This window comes from Spermophilus citellus (assembly GCF_964194105.1).
Source record: "Spermophilus citellus genome assembly, chromosome: 7".
Lineage (NCBI taxonomy): Eukaryota > Metazoa > Chordata > Mammalia > Rodentia > Sciuridae > Spermophilus > Spermophilus citellus.
In genome coordinates this window covers 146,832,338-146,850,676 of record NC_138188.1, presented here as the reverse complement: position 1 = coordinate 146,850,676, position 18,339 = coordinate 146,832,338, and the positions used below count along the sequence as shown (strand labels likewise).

Below are 18,339 nucleotides of genomic sequence, written 5' to 3'. Positions count from 1 at the left end.
AAAGCTGCCTCCCAATCCATGGCATAATAACCAGCAGAGGAATTTTAAGCTAAACCAACTGGAGATTCCTATGCCCACTCCCCCCATGTTCTGATTCAGAGGGTTTGAAACAGGGCCTATAAATCTCTACTTCTCACAAGTTCCCTGAGTGATCTACATGTACATCCAGGCCCTGAGCTACCAATGCAGAGCAAAGTCATGTCCCGATTGGATCTACATGGCTAAGAACAGTCAAATGACAAAGGTAAAGCACACAAATTCTTTTGAGGCCCTGAAATTACAGATTTAGTGAGGCGTGCGGTCAAAAGTTTCTCCAGTGTGGTCATGGCCTGAGAACACCATGAGTTTTTCTCAGGCCGGGTCAGGGATGGCCTTGTTGTCCAGAAGTTCCATCTTCTAGTCACTTGGTGTAGCCACAGTCACCACAGACACGGAGTGTCCACTGGCCCCAGACTCTAGTGAGGAGCCTAAGAATTTCTAACCATTCACCTGGGTGAGACTCTTACCTACCACATGACAAAACTCCAGGCCTAAATACTGAGTGGAGATCAAATTTTAATTCCTCAACCCTGGCTTCTACTTCTCAATTAACTTGTAAATATAAAAAATTGCTTGACTTATCAGCTCCTTTAGAGGACAGCAAGTTGAAATATTTGCACCATTTAGCTTTTTCCAGCTCTGCAGACTTCAGCATGAGATTTCAGTCAACACAAACAAATCCCTCCATCCCAGCTTTGTTTCTGGTGGTATTCAGGCAACAGATTCCAACATCATGACTTTGTAAGACACCTTAGTCTTCCAATTTTTCAAAGTCCACCACTTCTTGATGCATATTTTTTAATGTCTTTTTCATTTATTAATTAGAACCCCTCTGAAAACAGACACTTCCTGTCAACTATTGATTGCCCAGAGACAGAGTTCTTACAGGAAAGGCATTAAATGTTTGATTCATTCCCCTGATTTTCCTGTTTTTAAAATTATTTTTTTAATTTATATATGACAGCAGAATGATTACAATTCTTATTATCTAAAGAGAGCACAATTTTTCATATCTCTGGTTGTACACATAGTGTATTCACACAGATTTATGTCTTCAACTTTGGATAATAATGATCATCACATTCCACCATCATTAATAACACCATGCCGCCTTCCTTCCCCTCCAACCCCTCTGCCTTACCTAGAGTTCCTCTATTCCTCCCATGCTCCCTCTCCCTATCCCACTATGAATCAGCCTTCTTATATCAATGAAAACATTTGGCATTTGGTTTCTTGGGATTAGCTAAGTTCACTTAGCATTATCTTCTCTTACTTCATCCATTTACCTGCAAATGCCATGATTTTATTCTATTTTATTTCTGAGTAAAATTCCATTGTGTATAGGTGCCAGATTTTTTTAATCCATTCATCCACTGAAGGGCATCAAGTTTGGTCCCACAGTTTAGTTATTGTGAATTGTGCTGCTATAAACATTGATATGGCTGTGTATCTGTAGTATGCTGTTTTTAAGTCCTTTGATTATAGGCTGAGGAGTGGGATAGCTAGGTCAAATGGTGGTTCCATTCCCAATTTTCCAAGAAATCTCCATACTACTTTCCATATTGGCTGCACCAATTTGCAGTCCCACCAGCAGTATATGCATGTAACTTTTATAAGCTTCCTTCTCGTAGGTGAGCTTCCTCAGGCCAGAGTGACCCTGGAAAACAGGTTCTGTTCCAGGATTTCTTTTAAGAGCACTCTGCTGGTTTCCCTGCTGGCACCCAGAATAAAGACAAATTTATTCTGCATCTTGAAGTCTTCCTGAAGCTTCTGCAGCACCTCATCTCGGGCCTTAATGAAGCTAGCCCCCTGCTCAATGGCCTCATGCTGTGCCAGGAGCAAGGCTCCATCAGTGCTGCCATAACCCTCAGCACTGCAGAAGCGGGCACCACTGCCTGCCCTGGAAATCCAGAGGTCCCAGTCCACACCTACCTGGTATTTAAGGCTAAATAATTGGGGTGGACGCTAACCACCTTTGGTAGTTAGTTGTACTGGAGAGAAGGTGCTAGTTGTAGCAACGCATCTTATCAGGCTCTTATTTTTAGAGCTTAGTAAAACTAGGACAGAGAAGAGAAGATATGATTCAGTCAAGGGACACTTAGATGATTCCTTTTGTTTTGTTTCCTTCCTCCAATCTAAAGACTTTTAAAATTCTGGCTCAATTTCAGAGTTTGTCCTTCTACAGGGAACTGCTTTGATAAGATTTAATGGTACTAAAGTCTGAATACTTCTTGAGAGTAAATCATGTCCAAATTAATCTTGTTTTTCAATGGGCCTCTTTCAAATTCAATATGAAAGCAAAACAATGCTATGTCCTTTAGGGAAACAGAATGACCAAAATTGATAACATATTCTTTAAAAAGAGAAGGAAAAGCTATATTTTCTGTAACCCTTCAAAGTTTAATTCTTACAAGTTTTAGTCAATAAGCTCCAATCAATCCATTAAATAAAACTATTAACCTTTTGAATAATTAATTCAACTATTAACCTTTGGAATAATTAATTTTATTGGTTAAAATTCATATCTATGCCATACCATATAGAGTTAGATACTGTAAAAATTTATATAAACTATTAGATATTGTAAAATATCTGTGTAGAAGAAAAATAAAAGGAAACATGCTTCCATTTTCTTCAACTAATTAGTCATATATATAATAAAGTAATTATTCCAAAGGTTTTAAACTGTACTCAGTAATTGCATAAAAATGCTATACATTTATTCATCCTGGTTTATTTGTGGGGTAAGATTAGTTAAGTATAGTATCTCTGTTAGGGTTCAATGAGAAATTTCTAAGAACTGAAGTAAGGCAACTGTGGGAACCAAGTAAGCAGTCTCTGTAAGGATCATGTCTTCTGACAGGTTGATTCTAAAGCTTTGATACTACAAGAAAAGCATTAGGATAAAAAAAAAAAAAAACATATGGATAGCAAGAGGAAGCAGAAGCTGGAACCCAGAGTGTGAGGTTTCAGATCCTGTGAACTCGCTTTGCTTCTGACCTGAATGTGGTAGGGACCCAGAAGAAGCCATGGACCTTTATTATCTAGCACTTGCTCTCTCTCTCTCTCTCTCTCTCTCTCTCTCTCTCTCTCTCTCACACACACACACACACACACACACACACATACACAGGGGCACAAACCAGGGTTTGAAGAAGTCTAAGAAGGATCCAGTAAAGACTCAAATTAATGATAAACTGTAAAAATAAGTGGTCTCCTCATATTTTAGCATTTCCTTGCCAAGTAAATTGAATAGCAGAGAAACAAATTGTCTCATTAGAAAAGAAATTACATAATCAGGTTAGCATAACATAATAATGATAGAGTTGATTTTTCTCTCTCATTGTCCTCCCACTTGCTGTTTAATTATTATCTCATGTATTTTATTTTTAAAACAACATTTTGTGACTTCTACTGATATGCACATCAGTGTAATGCATCAGTGTTGTAACCCTCGTGGCACTTATGTTTAGAGTTCAGTTTTTCATCATTTATTACATGCAAAAGCAGGCATAAAAGCAGAGATAGGAAAACATGTTTTTTTCTTAGGTATTGGTTTTCCCATTCATTGTTTACTTTTTAGTTCAATGGACTATTTTACTTTTTAATGGTTCAATTCATTGTTGCTTCAAAAGAAGCAATCTATAAAAGCAGTGAAAATGCTTTGTTATTTTCCCCATCAACGATTGGTTCAAAGGGCTAAGGTTTAGTTTCTATTATGTGTACTATGATTTGTCTTTTATACTTCTTGGTTTCATAAACTACTGGCATTAAAATCAATTTTGTAAGATTATTTTAAAATACTTGCTTAGATGAATATATTCAGCAGAAATGATCAAAGCTGGAAAAATGTATTATGAATCAAAGGCCAAAGGGAGCATATCTGCAGTTGAATAGTTATCTAATTTTTTTTTCAAACAGCTATAAAGATAGTATATACAGAATGTGAAGGAGATAGAGTGCTATGCTGGCAGTGATAGGATTCATTTCATGAAATAAAAAAGTACATTTCCAACTTCTATGGAAGTGATATAGAAAAGGCTCCTTGTTTCATTTGCATATAAGGATATTAAACACAGTAATATTTTTTCTATACTGTGGAATCTAAGTTCATCATCACAATTAAATGAACAAATTATTTCTATCATCATCATTTTTGAATTGAAGACAATACACATACACCTTAGGCTCCTCATAATTGAATTTAACCATCAAATTAATAAGTCTGCATTCTTTTCTATACCGCACATATTGTAAATCTCAAAGAATTGTAAAGGTAAGTGGGCATACATTTTAAGATATTGACATGGAGTCACTTTTTAAAGTCGTATTAACATTAGCGCCAACACAGATTTATTTAGATTTATATTTTACTAAGGGCTTGAAAGATCTTGAAACTGAAAATTGTACAATATTGCTAATAAAATGTTGAGTGACCTAATGAATGATGGGAAAAACTATGTTCAAAGATCAGAAAACTTATTATTACTTATTACTAAAATGGCTGACTCTAAAAAAGCAAGAGTAGATTGTAGGTCTAAAGCAAAGTCAATAAAAATAGCACCATTTGCATATAAAATGACAATCAAGCTACCTAGAACAATTTTTAAAGTAAAGAATAATATTTTAAATTTTAAACTATAACCATGGTTTCAGTAATTAAGGCATGATGAATATGTAGAAAACAATAAATGATTCAAAGATAAAGTCACATATAATAGTCAATTGATTTTCAACCAAAGTATCAACTCACTTAAAGATAAAAGAAAATCTTTCTAAATAATGTTTGAACAGCTCAGTAGCCATGTAAGATATATCTATGTGAGATGTAAAAGACATTGACCTTCATTTCACACCATAATCAATACTAACACAAAATGTAACATAATCCTCATAAAAAAGCCAAAATTTACCTCCAGATAAAAATTTAATAAAAATGAAAGCTACCTAATGGAAGATATATTTTCAGCACATATAATTGAGAAAAGACTTATAGACAAAATATATAAGGGCCGTAAACATCTCAACTTTAGGTTGGAAATAACTGAATAAAATGGGCAATTATCACCAAAGGCATTATATAAAATGAATGTATTGCAAACCATGAAGTACATGAAAAGCTGCCCAGCAAAAATCAAAATAAGGAACATGTAAATTAAAACTAAAATGAGATTGTTCTGGGTAACTTCTAGCATGATCAAATATTTGGTGAGGACTTAGATTAAATGTAATGCTCATATGTCACCAGAGATGCAAAATTGTATAACCACCTCATTAAATGTCTTGATATTTTATAAATAAGTTAAAGGTGTTTCTACTTTATGCCTTGGTCATTCCACTCCTAGATACTCATCTAGAGTAAATAAAACAGGTCTACAAAAAGATGTGTACAAGAGTATATGCAGCCCCCAAATTCAAGATTGTCAATAACTGGAAAATTTTTAAATATCTGTTAATGAATAAATAGTTGAATACAACATATTATGTCATTCAATAGATTAATTCCCAACAAATAAAACACTACATGTTACATGGGAAGTGTCTGATGAATCTCAGCATCACACTGAATTAAAGAAGCCAAAATAAAGTAATACATTTAAAAGTTAGCTAATTTATAATGATAAGAAGCCGGTCATTCATTGTCATGGTCTAAGGTAGAGGGAGGGATGTTGTAATAAAGCTATGAGGAACTATTGGAGGGAGGGTATTAGAAATGTAAGGTATTTGAAACAGAGGACTGTAAGGTATTTGCTGTGGAGGACTATAAAGTTATCAATGTCTATTAAGTTGCACGGTTTAAATAAAGATTTTCATACACAAATTAATCTTCAATAAAATTGATGAGAAATAGTAAAAAATAGTATTAAAATTATTCTCAGTATAGCAAGTAAGCTAAAATTAACTAGTGATGGGAGATCTGGTAATTTTTTACCATCCTGGCATTATTTTTATTAGTTTTACATGACTCATCAATATATTTGATTGATACACTAGGTGGCCCGTAGTATAGCACTTAATGAGAATCAGCCAAATAGCAAGTTTTACTTAAATTCCACAGGTTGTTGAAATGCTGAAATCATAGCAAGTATGATCATACTTTGTTACTTTTTACACATCATTACAGAATAAAACAAATTGACTATATTCTGAAAAATGCCCCTGGGGAATTCACTCAAAGGATCCACACTGTACTCTTAAATGGGAATTGAATCTATTTAAATTGTTTCTCAGTGTTCAAAAGGTCTCAGAAGTTTTCTGAGGAAAATCATTGAAGACTTTTATATGAACATTGGTGTCATTGTTATTGTTAAAGCAGAATGAGGGTGATGATTCCTATTATTTACTACTCTATTTAATGAACATATCATATAAAAATTAAGCTTTTTTGTTTTCTTTTATATTTTTACAGTCTGTTCTGCTCAAGGTTTAATATGTGGCTTACTATAAATTAGTTGTCATGGTTGTAAAACCAAAACAAACAAACAAACAAAAGATATGTTTCCTAATCCTAAAATGTTACTATGAAATTTTTAAATGCTCTGAATTTTTAAAAGTTAATATTTCTAAAACTCTTGACAATATAAGATCCGCCAATGAAATGACATTAATATGCAGACAAAATAATAAATGAGTCTGCTGGATTCTGAAGGAAAGTAGCTACAAGTAGCTGAGCTGGATTGAAGGCCATAGGAATCAGGAGATACCAGGTTGGTGGAAGTCATCTGCCAAGAAAAGCAAGAGGCAGAGAGCAGAGTCCGGCTGAATGAGGGCTCACGTGGGATATAGTCAGTAAGGCTAAAGGGCCAAGACTTCCTAAATCCTAAGCCACTGTATGCCCTGGATGCTAGATGTGGAGTTACAGGACATATTTGCCCAATTGGATTTCAGTCTTGCTTTGCTTCAACCACTTCTCTCTATGCTCCATTCCTTCCTTTTAGAATGGGAATGTTCTCTCTGTGTCATTGAATATCGCAAGCATGTAACTTGCTTTTTATTTTTACAGGGACTCATTGCTGAGAGTTTGCATCTGGTCTCTGAGGAGACATCATACGTGTACTTTTGAGCAATGATGAAACTGTTAAGATTGCAGGGACTCTTGGAGACTGACTGAGCTCATTTTGCATTGTAAGATGGGTACAAGATTTCCATGCCAAGGGTGTAATGTTATGTTTGGATCTAGGAATGTCACACCAAAAGCTCAAGTGTTAGGAAATGTGGTACTTTTCAGAGGTGAAAAGATTGGATTATGAGAGCTCTAAGTGGATTAAACCATTGTCAAATTAATAATTTGAATGGAGTACTGGTGATCACTGAGGGAAGGTGTGGCATGGCTGGAGAAAGTATGTCATTGGAGTATTGACTGAGACTGTACCTGTCTCCCCATACACACATCCTCTCCTCCCTTTTTTCTCTCTATCTCTCTTTCTCTGCTACTGAGATGCTTTTCTCTATAATACTCTCACAGTTGGATATCTTACATTGCCTCAAGTTCAAAATAAACATGTTCCCTTTAAGTTGTTCTTGTAAGGTATTTCAGTCATAGCAACAAAAAGCTGATAAACACAATAAAATTCAGTGAGTACGATGTAATGACTTTTGTAACAATTTTGGAGATTTATAAAATATTGTTCTTTAATTTCTTTTTTTTTCATCATTATTCAAAGCAAGAATTGTTCATAGCACCTATTTGTGCTATGTTTCCAAATGATAGATCAGTTTTTTTCCATTGTTTTACAGTTTTCACAGGATCTTGGGAAATGTGAATCTTGAAGAAATAATTCATTTATTGTAATGACTACAATGATTACATTGATTTATAATAATGAGTTAGACTTTTGGATACTCAGGTTTTTATCATTAATAAAGGAATTATTGAACTTAACATGTAATATTTAGACAGAATTCCAAGGCAGGTTTTGGATATCTGAACAGGAATACTTCATCCTATTCCATACAAGTTACTTCAATATTAACAATGATATTTTACACACTTTGATCCTTAACAATACTTTTATTGCAGGTGTAGTCATTGAAATTTATTTGCACCCATCATTGAATATTTCCACAGGAGGCTGCCATTAATCTTCAAACTGGAGAGTTGATTTGATAAATTCAAATTTAGATTCCCATTCATTTGACTTAACACATAGAAAGTGTGTCACATACATTTAAATGAATATTTAGCAACCACGGGCAGTATGAAATTAAAAAAAAAAACAGCACTAATTTTATTCACTTAAGAGGAAAATTACACTTGCTAGGTTGATACAACTCTGGTGTCTTTTGTCCAGTGAATTTTCTTTTGGGTGAAATAAAATATGGACATGATACAAATTAAAATTAACAAAGTGGCGAGGATATGACACAAATGGCATAATATGTAAGATTTAGTTTTATGCCTAAAGTACACAAAAAGATCTATGTGCTCAGTCCCACAATAAGCTGATACTAACAGCAACAGGAAGAATAACTTCTTTTAATTTCCAAAGGAATTCAAATTTAGATGAAAATCTTTATAGACACCCTAAGGTTAAATGACTTGAATGAAATTATCCAGGTAGTTAATTGAGTTAATAGGAAGACTAAGAGAAGAGATTACCTGTGGTTATTTTAACACAATGAGTTTTTAGTAAGATTGGAGGTGAATTTATGCTTGAAGGAGTCTTGAATCTAAAACATTTCATTACTTCATAATAAATCTTCAGTTCATGTTCAATTCCATCCATTATTAAGTTCTAGCAAGAAGCTATGTAAATGAAGACACTTTCTTAACTCAATAGTTTAAACTGAAACCTTACAGCATATTTTGATAATCCTTAACAAAGCTAACATGTGGCTTGATGCATTTTGTTTGTTGGTTTGTTTGTTTCTCTTTTTTTTTTGAGAATGGCTATTATCTTGATACATGTATTGTAGAAAATGCACAAAATACAACCATAAGAATATAATTTTTAATTTGTAGCATTCATCCTTAATTAGGCATGTATTATTTCCCAGTATGTAAAAATTGCTTCTTGGGAATAGTGGGAAATGTTTTACTTTTTTGGTGTAAAAATATTAATTGAGTACATAAACAGATAGTAAAGTCTTCTGAAAGAAGTTATGAGAAAAACAGCTCAGACAATTTTAATATCAGAAAAAAGTAATTATTAAGATCCTTTAAAGATGATCTCAAATATCTCTTGTTTCAATACAGAAATAATCATCATCTTCTTCTCATTCTCCTCCTCCTCCTTTTAATAATCTTCCTCCTCCTCCTCCTCCTCCTCCTCCTCCTCCTCCTCCTCCTCCTCCTCCTCCTCCTCCTCCTTCACTTGTATCGTCATTCTTCATTTAGGCTTCAGTTTTCCCTCTACTGAGGTCACTGGAAATCCTTATAGGCTTGTCAATAGTCTTTCCTTCCACTATAAATTCTTCAAAAGATTCATGTGCAGATCTTGCCCTTTGCTAGGGACACTGTTCTGGTGCTGTAAGCAAGTCATGGTTCAGAAATTCAAATCATTGTCTCTCTTATCATCTTGGGAGCCTTTTGTTTGGCTTTGTATTCTATTTCTGCAAAAGTAAGACATTTCAACTGGGAGAAAAAAACAAATAAAAATGAGTACTGTTGCCTCTTGGCACCAAGTGCCAGAAATTCTTGAAATGTGCAAATTAGAATGTTCCCGTTTCTGAAGAAAGACTGGGAAGAAAGAGATGCATCTAAGGATTCTGGGCTCTTCTCTGAAACAGCACAGATAAACACTCCAGGAAAACTGCATGCGCTTCATTAATCAAAGAAGAGTGGCAGCATCTACTTTCACCATTATCACCAATATGAACTCAATTCCTCAGTACAACTCAATAGATGAAGAAGATTGTTGTTTACTTTCTGCTGAAATATAACAACTCTCAGAGAGATCTTTACTAACTATAAGAATAGTGTGCCACAAATAAATCTTTTATCTTGCTTTATTTTGTTTTTAAAAGTTATTACTCTATGATTTGTGCATGTTCATCTATGGGTCATTATCCTTCATATACTGGGTGATGAACTGAAGAAAATCATGACATTTTCAGATGTGTTCGTTTTACTATACTCAAGGCCTGTTACCAAGAAGGCGGCAGTAATTATTTGTTGAATAAAACCAATGTTATATGAAAAACATCTTGTTCATTCAAAACAATTTTTTCAGAAAAGCTGAGATGATATTACATTTTAAAAATTATTTTCTTAAAAAATCACCAGGTATGGTGGTGCTAAGGAGGCTGAGGCAGGAGGATCACAAGTTCAAAGCCAACCTCAGCACCTTAATGAAGCCTTAAGCAACTCAGTGAGACCATCTCTCTAAATAAAATACAAAATAGGGTTGGAGATGTGGCTCAGTTGAGTACCCCTGAATTCAACTCCCTGTACCCACCCCCCAAAAAATAATGTACTGATTTAGCAGAGGATCATATATACCACGATCCTGTGATAATCATTATTAATAAGTGACACCTTGATATTACATCCCAATTCTAAAAAAAATTATCATTTATCATACAGTAATAATGTAAATAAGTTCAGTTATTTTAAAATACAATTAACTAAAGTTAAACATTTTTAAAAAGCATAGTCTTTTGTCATGTATCCATTATCCATTCTCTGGCAATTTATAGCAACGAATATCCATATACTGGCATGAAATAACACAACACATAGAAATGCAGACATATTTAAATTTCAATATTTAAATTTTTTATTGATGTGTTTAAAACTAAAATACAGAAGGATTCTGCTTAGAACATTTTTTTATGAGATGCAATACAGTTGCCCATCTCAGTTTTCTTGTCAGTAAAATGTGGATTTGAATTTATAATATTCAGTATGATGACTGCCATATTCAAGATGAATTTTTGTTCTGTATTAGGTTTTCTTGATGGATTGGTGTAAAAAGTAAAAAGGAAGGCAAAGCTCAGATAATCAGTTGGAGGTTGTCAGGAAGTACATGTGCGAGTTCTGTTTCTTGTGACCTGAATCCTATAACCTGTTAAAAAGAGGCTTCTATTATGGATTTCTCTGCAGTCCAGTAGCCCACTGGAATTTGCCTGCTAGTCATTGCTGCCCCCATAACTCTCCCTAAACATATCCAAACATTCCTGCTGAGTGCCTGAACAGAACAGCACCTTGAAGAATTACTGTGCTCTTCTCAGAGAATAAGAATATTCTTGTAGGAGATAATAAACATAGACATTTCCAATGGAAAAAATACAACTTGCAAAGAATGTAAAAAAAATAATAATACAAAGCACATATCAAAAACTAAACTTAATCATGTACATTCTCACATATTTATTTCATAGAAATATCACTGTTACTACTCCTGTTAGCCTGCATTTTTGCTTATCTATACATGGAAATGTTATCTCTTTACCTTATTAGACTCAACTATATACTTCGAGTCTGGTGAAATGGAAAGAAATAATGTGTGGTAGATTTATGCAAAAATATTTTATTAACATATACTAATTTTTCATATTAATAGGCTTAAGTGTGACATTTCCACCCATGCATACAGCACTCATTGATCATATTAAACCACACTTCTTCCACCCTAACCTTCCCCTGTAGTCCCTGGCACACTTCCCAATCTAGTAATCACTATTCTACTGTCAAATAGACTGATGTTTTCCATATATGAGATAAAACATGTGGTACTTGTTCATATCTGGCTTTTTGTGCTTAACATAGTGTGCTCTGGTTTCATTCATTTTGTCACAAATAACAGAATTTATTTCTTATTTTATTTTATTTTAATGGACCAGGTATTGAACCCAAAGACATTTAACCACTGAGCCACATCCCCAACTTTTTAAAAAAATTTTGAGACAGTTTCACTAAGTTGCTTAGGCCCTCGCTAAATTGCTGAGGCTTGCTTTGAATTCTCAATCCTCCTGTCTTAGCCTCTTGAGCCACTGGAATTACAGGCATGCACTAGTGCCCTCAGCTCTACTTAATGAATGAATAATTTTTAGAGTCACTGAATTTTCCCAATCCTATTGTCTTCCTGCTGGATACTTCTTTAGTTTGGATCCTGAATTAAAGACATTGAGCTCTGGGCTCGGGATGTGGCTCAAGCAGTATCGCGCTTGTCTGGCATGTGCGGGCACTGGGTTTGATCCTCAGCGTCACATAAAAATAAAATAAAGATGTTGTGTCCATCGAAAACTAAAAAATAAATAAATATTAAAAATTCTCTCTCACTCTCTCTCTCTCTCTCTCTTAAAAAAAAAAAAAAAGACATTGAGCCCTAGAGCCAAAGCTGACTCATGATGCACGTGTTACTTCTTTTATGTAAACCCCAGAACTTTCACAATTGTTTATGATTTCAGCAAACTTTGCCTATTCTGATCCATGAAATCAATGGTGGAATTGAAACTATGGTGAAAAGCAACAGTTCTAAATGTTGTTGGCACATTTGAAGTGTAACATTTAATACTACCACTCTGAAAATAAAGTTTACTAAATGACATAAATATGAAATTATTATTCATGTGTTTGAAAAACTCCTGAGAAAACAAAACAGAACTATACTTCTAAAGATATTCAGTATGTAGTACAAATTCTCAAAAATAAAATAATGGTTACTAAAAAAATTGATATTCAATATTAAAATCGTGCTGTGAAGACAAACTTTCATCTGTTCTAATGGTATCACTTAACATTTCAATGTTCTTATGGGAAGTGTTTGCTGTTTAGTACTGGTATTTTGGAAGCCATTGCTGACCATAGATGACACCAGCAGCTACGATTTTTAGCCCTTGATTATCCTCAAACCAATTCCTGAAAACCATATTTAAGTATCTGGAACTCAACTGTTTACACAGCTCTTAAATCAATCTATCTATCTTTTTTTCTTTCTTATATATTATATATACTTATCTTAAAAATTATTACAAATTATTATTTAATAATTGTTTTAGTTTATTTTGTGGCTGAGAATAAATCAAACTGTTATGCCTGAACGTGTTTCTGTTCTCCAAAAATTTAAAGCATAATTGCTTTGAAGACCTTTACATATACTATTAAGTCTGGTTGTATTGTAACTCACAAGATTCTGTATACAGACTCCCCGTGAAGTGTTGTCCTCTCACAAATCCCTGTATTGGAGAAATGGTACTGATTCTTCTTGCCTGTTTTCTTCTGTGAACTCATATTGAAAAGATATGATCTGCTTTAAGATCTTATGGTCTTTCTTTCAATCTGATATTTGAAACTCAAAGGGAAATTATCTTGACTATTCATAGCTTCAGTTGTCTCACTTGTACTATAGTGAGAGAAATAATATTCCACATAAGGTTTTATTAAATTTTGTGGGATATAATCTATAGGATGTGATAAGAATACTTCTCAACATATAAGTTACTTTTGACAAATGTTAGCGATTCTTAAAAAGATGATGATTCATTGACATTATAAATCAACCGTGAATATTGATACAAATTGTACTAAATAAGAGTTTCCATTGGATATCAAACCCCATTTGAAATGGAAGTAAAAAAATAAAGTATACAATTTAGGTTGTATTCTAGTCTATGATAATATTCATGAATGCTTTTGTTAGTTCACACACACATACAAAAAAAAAAAAAAAAAAAAACATTCAGAATGGTATACCAAGAAGCACATCTACAGCTAAATTCACTTAGGAATACTCATCTTCCATTTTGGAAATCCTTCCTTTGAAAGATTAATGTAATAATAGTGTAAATACTATTCTCATGATTGAACAGTGGATCAGAAAAATAGAAAGGGGAACACTTTGCACACAAACAATATGCAACAAGTCCCTTGCTTCTGTAATTACTTGTAGATATTCAACCCATATAAAATTGGAGAATGTTGAAAACACACCTTAAGTATTATACTACTTTAACTTTTGACCCAAGAGATTAAAAGTTGCAAGATTATAAAACAGAAGTGGACATTTTATCACCTAAAGCAAAAATGATACTTATTTCTGTCATATTCTCTGAAAAAAAATCTAAAGGAGCATTGTAAATACATATAGTAATGTTAATTCTATCTTTATAAAAAATCATTGTACTTTCTATGATCTCTCATATTCAATGACTGCTTTCCTTAGAACTATGTGACATTTTTATTTCAAAATTAAGAAATAGGTCTTGCAATAATTATAAGTACAACCCATGAATTCATTACAAATGTAGGCATTTCAACTTCAAGAGAAAATTGGCACTAGGAGTTGTAGGAAATAAAATATTTCTGAGCAATTAGGAACTAAATGAGTATGTAATTCTACTTTAGGAAAATATTGTTCATCCCTTTCTATTTTATATAGCATTTCAAACACTGTGATTAAAATACAAACAACATCGTCTGAGAAAACATTTAGCTTGAACAACTGATAGCAAAGTATTATATCATTTTCATTATATATAGGAGTGTTTTCTTTAAACAGCAACACCTGACAAATAGCCACTTTCGGTGAATTACAGTAATGACAGTCATTGTGCTTTGAGGATTTATACCAGGCCCTGTGCCAAGTGCTTTGCATATAGTATCACAACAAATTCTTGCAAGAATTTGAGAAGCAAGTACCACTATTATGTTCAATTTACCAATGTAAATTGAGAATTATAGAGATTAAACGTCTTGGCCAATGTACAAAAATAATTAAAAGAGGCAGCTGGTTTCTGCAACTAGTTCAGAGCCTCTGCTATTATCCAGGAAGTCCTCCTGTCAGCTAGCTCTTAAATCTTGGACTCTTCTTTTTCCATCTGCTTTCCCACTTCCCCAGCTCAGACAAGCATCATGTCTTTTTTTTTTTTTCAATTACTACAGTATCTTCTTATTGATTTGCTGTCTCCCAAACATAAATCTAATCAACTTATTCACTGCTCTAATGCTTAAAACATGTCCAAGCAAGATAATTTATTACCTGGCCACTTCTCCTTGCAGACTTAGTCCTCAAAACCCTCTTGTTTATAGGTGGGGCTCCAATTTTATCCATTCAGTTCACTGAAGATGCCAAGTCATCCCTTGGCAGGATACCAATGCCTGTGATTTTCCCTGGACAAGGCTATCTCTGTCTTCATTTCTTAGGTCAAATATCACATCTTACTCAAAAATCGATTCTACCTGGAAAAGCCCTCTTACGTGCTTGCACTGTAACTGTATCCAGGTTCCAGAGTAAACCAACACACATATCAACAGAGGTAATTTGGACATTTCTGAGGAATTGCTGCCGATTGCCAGTGAGAATCATGTATTTCTCCATTGTCCCAGCTGCCTGTTATCTTCTCTGATTTTAACTGTCCAAGAGCTAAATACTAACACTAGTTTCCCTGGAGTCATGGGCCTATATTTTTGTAAGCCTGTCTTATAGTATTGTTTTATTTTATTTAATTAATTAATTTTTTGTGTGTATGTATGTGTGTGTGTGTGTGTCCTTCTCTGATATAACACAAATACATAGTTATCTGTGATTTAAATTGGAGATTCAACTTTAATATGTGTGTGTGTATGTATATATATATATATATATGTGTGTGTGTGTGTGTGTGTGTGTGTGTGTGTATACATACACACACACACACACACATACATATATACATATGCATATTTTTTTAAACAAATGTCCTAGTAGTCCATCATGGAAGTTCTCCTCTGCTTCTTTAATTTACCTTGTGATCTAATTTAACATTTTGACTCATTGCACTTGTTCATGGGGTTAAACATATAAATAAAAATTTAAAATAAATTTTCTCTGAAGTCTTCCCTGACTTCATTATTGCCTCTTGATGAGGCTCCAGAGGTTGGGCCAATCTCAGGGAATGAGAAAGATAGGATGATAAGTGAGAAAGTTAGACTCCACATGGATATTGTCTGCTATTTTTTTTTTTTAAATTAACCCAGAGGCGCTTAAACACTGAGCCACATCTCCAGCCTGTTTTTATATTTTATTTAGAGACACGGTCGAACTGAGTAGCTTAGGACCTTGCTAATTTGCTGAGACTAATTTTGAACTCATGATCCTCCTGCCTCAGACTCCCAAGTTACTGGGATTAAAGGCATGAGTCAATGCACCTAACTTGTGTGCTAATTCTTTTTATTGGTTGTTCAAAACATTACAAAGCTCTTGACATATCATATTTCATACATTAGATTCAAGTGGGTTATGAACTCCCATTTTACCCCAAATACAGATTGCAGAATCACATCGTTGTGTGCTAATTTTCATCTGGTCTCTGATCATTGCCAATGGAAATGTTGACATGATCACAATATGTCCTGAGCTAATGTCCTACAAATAAATAATACCCATTTGAAAATTTTTTCATTAAAATGGGCATCAGGAACATAGGTTAAATGCTTCGTTCCTTAATGTCAAAGACATTAAAACTCTTTGTAAAAAAAGATAAGTCTTTTACATATATTTTTAAAATATCATTTTTTGCAGAAAAATACTCTATGAAATTCATAAATGATCCAGCATGATTTCTTCATTTAGAATAAGAAAATTAGGAGTTATCATTTTTGTCCATGATTTTTACTCATCTCTTATAATGTTGAAATAATGTTATCACATCCTAAGCATCATATGTTATCATTATCTGACAACAGAAGAGAATTATGATGTGTAAATGATTAGAAAGCAGTTATTAACTAGAAACTGGAAGCCTATTGTATTTTCTAAAGAAATTAGTCACAGTTTTAGTTATCAAATTAACCTACTAATATGTAATAAACAGCTATCCCACTTCTCCTTTTATACCCAAAGGACTTAAAATCAGCACACTACATGATGCAGCAACATCAATGTTCATAGCAGCTTAATTCACAGTATCTAAATTGGAATCAACTTAGATGCCCTTCAACAGAAAAATGGATAAAGAAAATGTGGTATATATACAAAATGGAATATTACTCATCTTTACAGAAAAATGAAATAATGGCATTTGCAGGTAAGTGGATGCAGCTGGAGAATATTATGCTAACATTAATAAGCCTATCCCCCAAAAGCAAAGCCAAATGTAATCTGAATCTCTGATTCATGGATGCTAATGTGTAATGGGGTTGGGAAGGGCTAAGGAAAAAGATGTACTTTGGATTAGGTAGAGGGGAGTGAGAGAAGGGGACGGGGTAATAGCGGTAGGAAGGATAGTTGAATGAATTTGACATTATAAACCTATGTACATATATGATTACATGACTGATGTGATTCTACATCATGTATAATCAGAAGAATGAGAAGTTATACTCCATTTATGCATAGTGTTATTCTACTGTAATGTATAATTAATTAGAACAAATTTAAAAGATCTTTTTTTAATTGCAAAAAAAAAAAATTAATCTGCAGCCAGATGTGTTAGTGTATGCCTTTAATTCAAATGGTTTAGGAGGCTGAGACAGGAGGATCAAAGCTCAAGGCCATCTTCAGTAACTAGTGAAGCCCTAAGCAGCTTACTGAGACCATGTCTCAAAATAAAAATAAAGAAGACTGGTGATGTGGTTCAGTGGGAAACACAACAGGGTTCAATTGTTGGTACAAAAAAAATTAATCTACATGTTGGGGAAGAAACACCTAAATGTATGATCAGATTTGGAGATTTGGGAACATTTATTCCTAAATAAGCAAGATATCTCTTAATAAATAAGCTCTCTTTCTGGGAAATATATATTTAAAATAAGCAAAATATTAAAAATAGGCATTTGATCAAATTTTTACTAGACATGTTTCAAAATTTAACATTTGGTTCATTTTCATAACAATGTAATAGTAGACAGAAAAAAACAATCAAATGGAAAATTTGCTTTGACATTGCACAACATTTTGAAATGCGGGAAAAATGAAATATATTGAATAAAGTTAAAAATTAAATTCTGCTTATTGTACATATTTTTAAAAGATAAATCTTCTGTTAAAGTGTTTCTTGTGAATTTTCCAGATTATTATAAATTAAATGTTAAATATTGAAAGCTTCTCATGTAACAAGAGAAATAGGTTATTCAATGGAGAACTATTAAACAATACTTCTTCACAAATACGTCTAAAACTTAAGTAGATAACTTAAAATACTTATTTTTTACTAACCTATCACTTATTTTTAAAATATTTTAATAAAATAGTGGATATGTTACTATTTTTCAAAATCAAATCTCCAATATCAAAACTCACGTATGCTTAGTTAAGACATACATTTTTCTGCAATTTCAGTTAATATTTATTTCAAGCTTTCATTCTGCCTGGGAAAAGGAAATGTAATCTGTAGCGTCATAGGTTAAACTCACCCAACTCTTCTGGTGGATTTTCCTTC

The 18,339-nt window shown here is 33.4% G+C and overlaps 1 pseudogene across 1 annotated transcript in view; it reads right to left on the bottom strand.

Moving 5' to 3' along the window:
* Positions 1-396: 396 nt before the first annotated feature.
* The window catches only part of LOC308653419 (oxidoreductase HTATIP2-like), a 41,275-nt pseudogene continuing 23,332 nt past the window's right edge, over positions 397-18,339 (bottom strand). The window contains exons 2-3 of the transcript in view: positions 1,652-1,971; positions 397-838 (exon numbers count right to left, since the gene is read on the bottom strand). The product of the transcript in view is annotated as an oxidoreductase HTATIP2-like (transcript). The remainder of the gene's footprint in view (positions 839-1,651; positions 1,972-18,339) is intronic.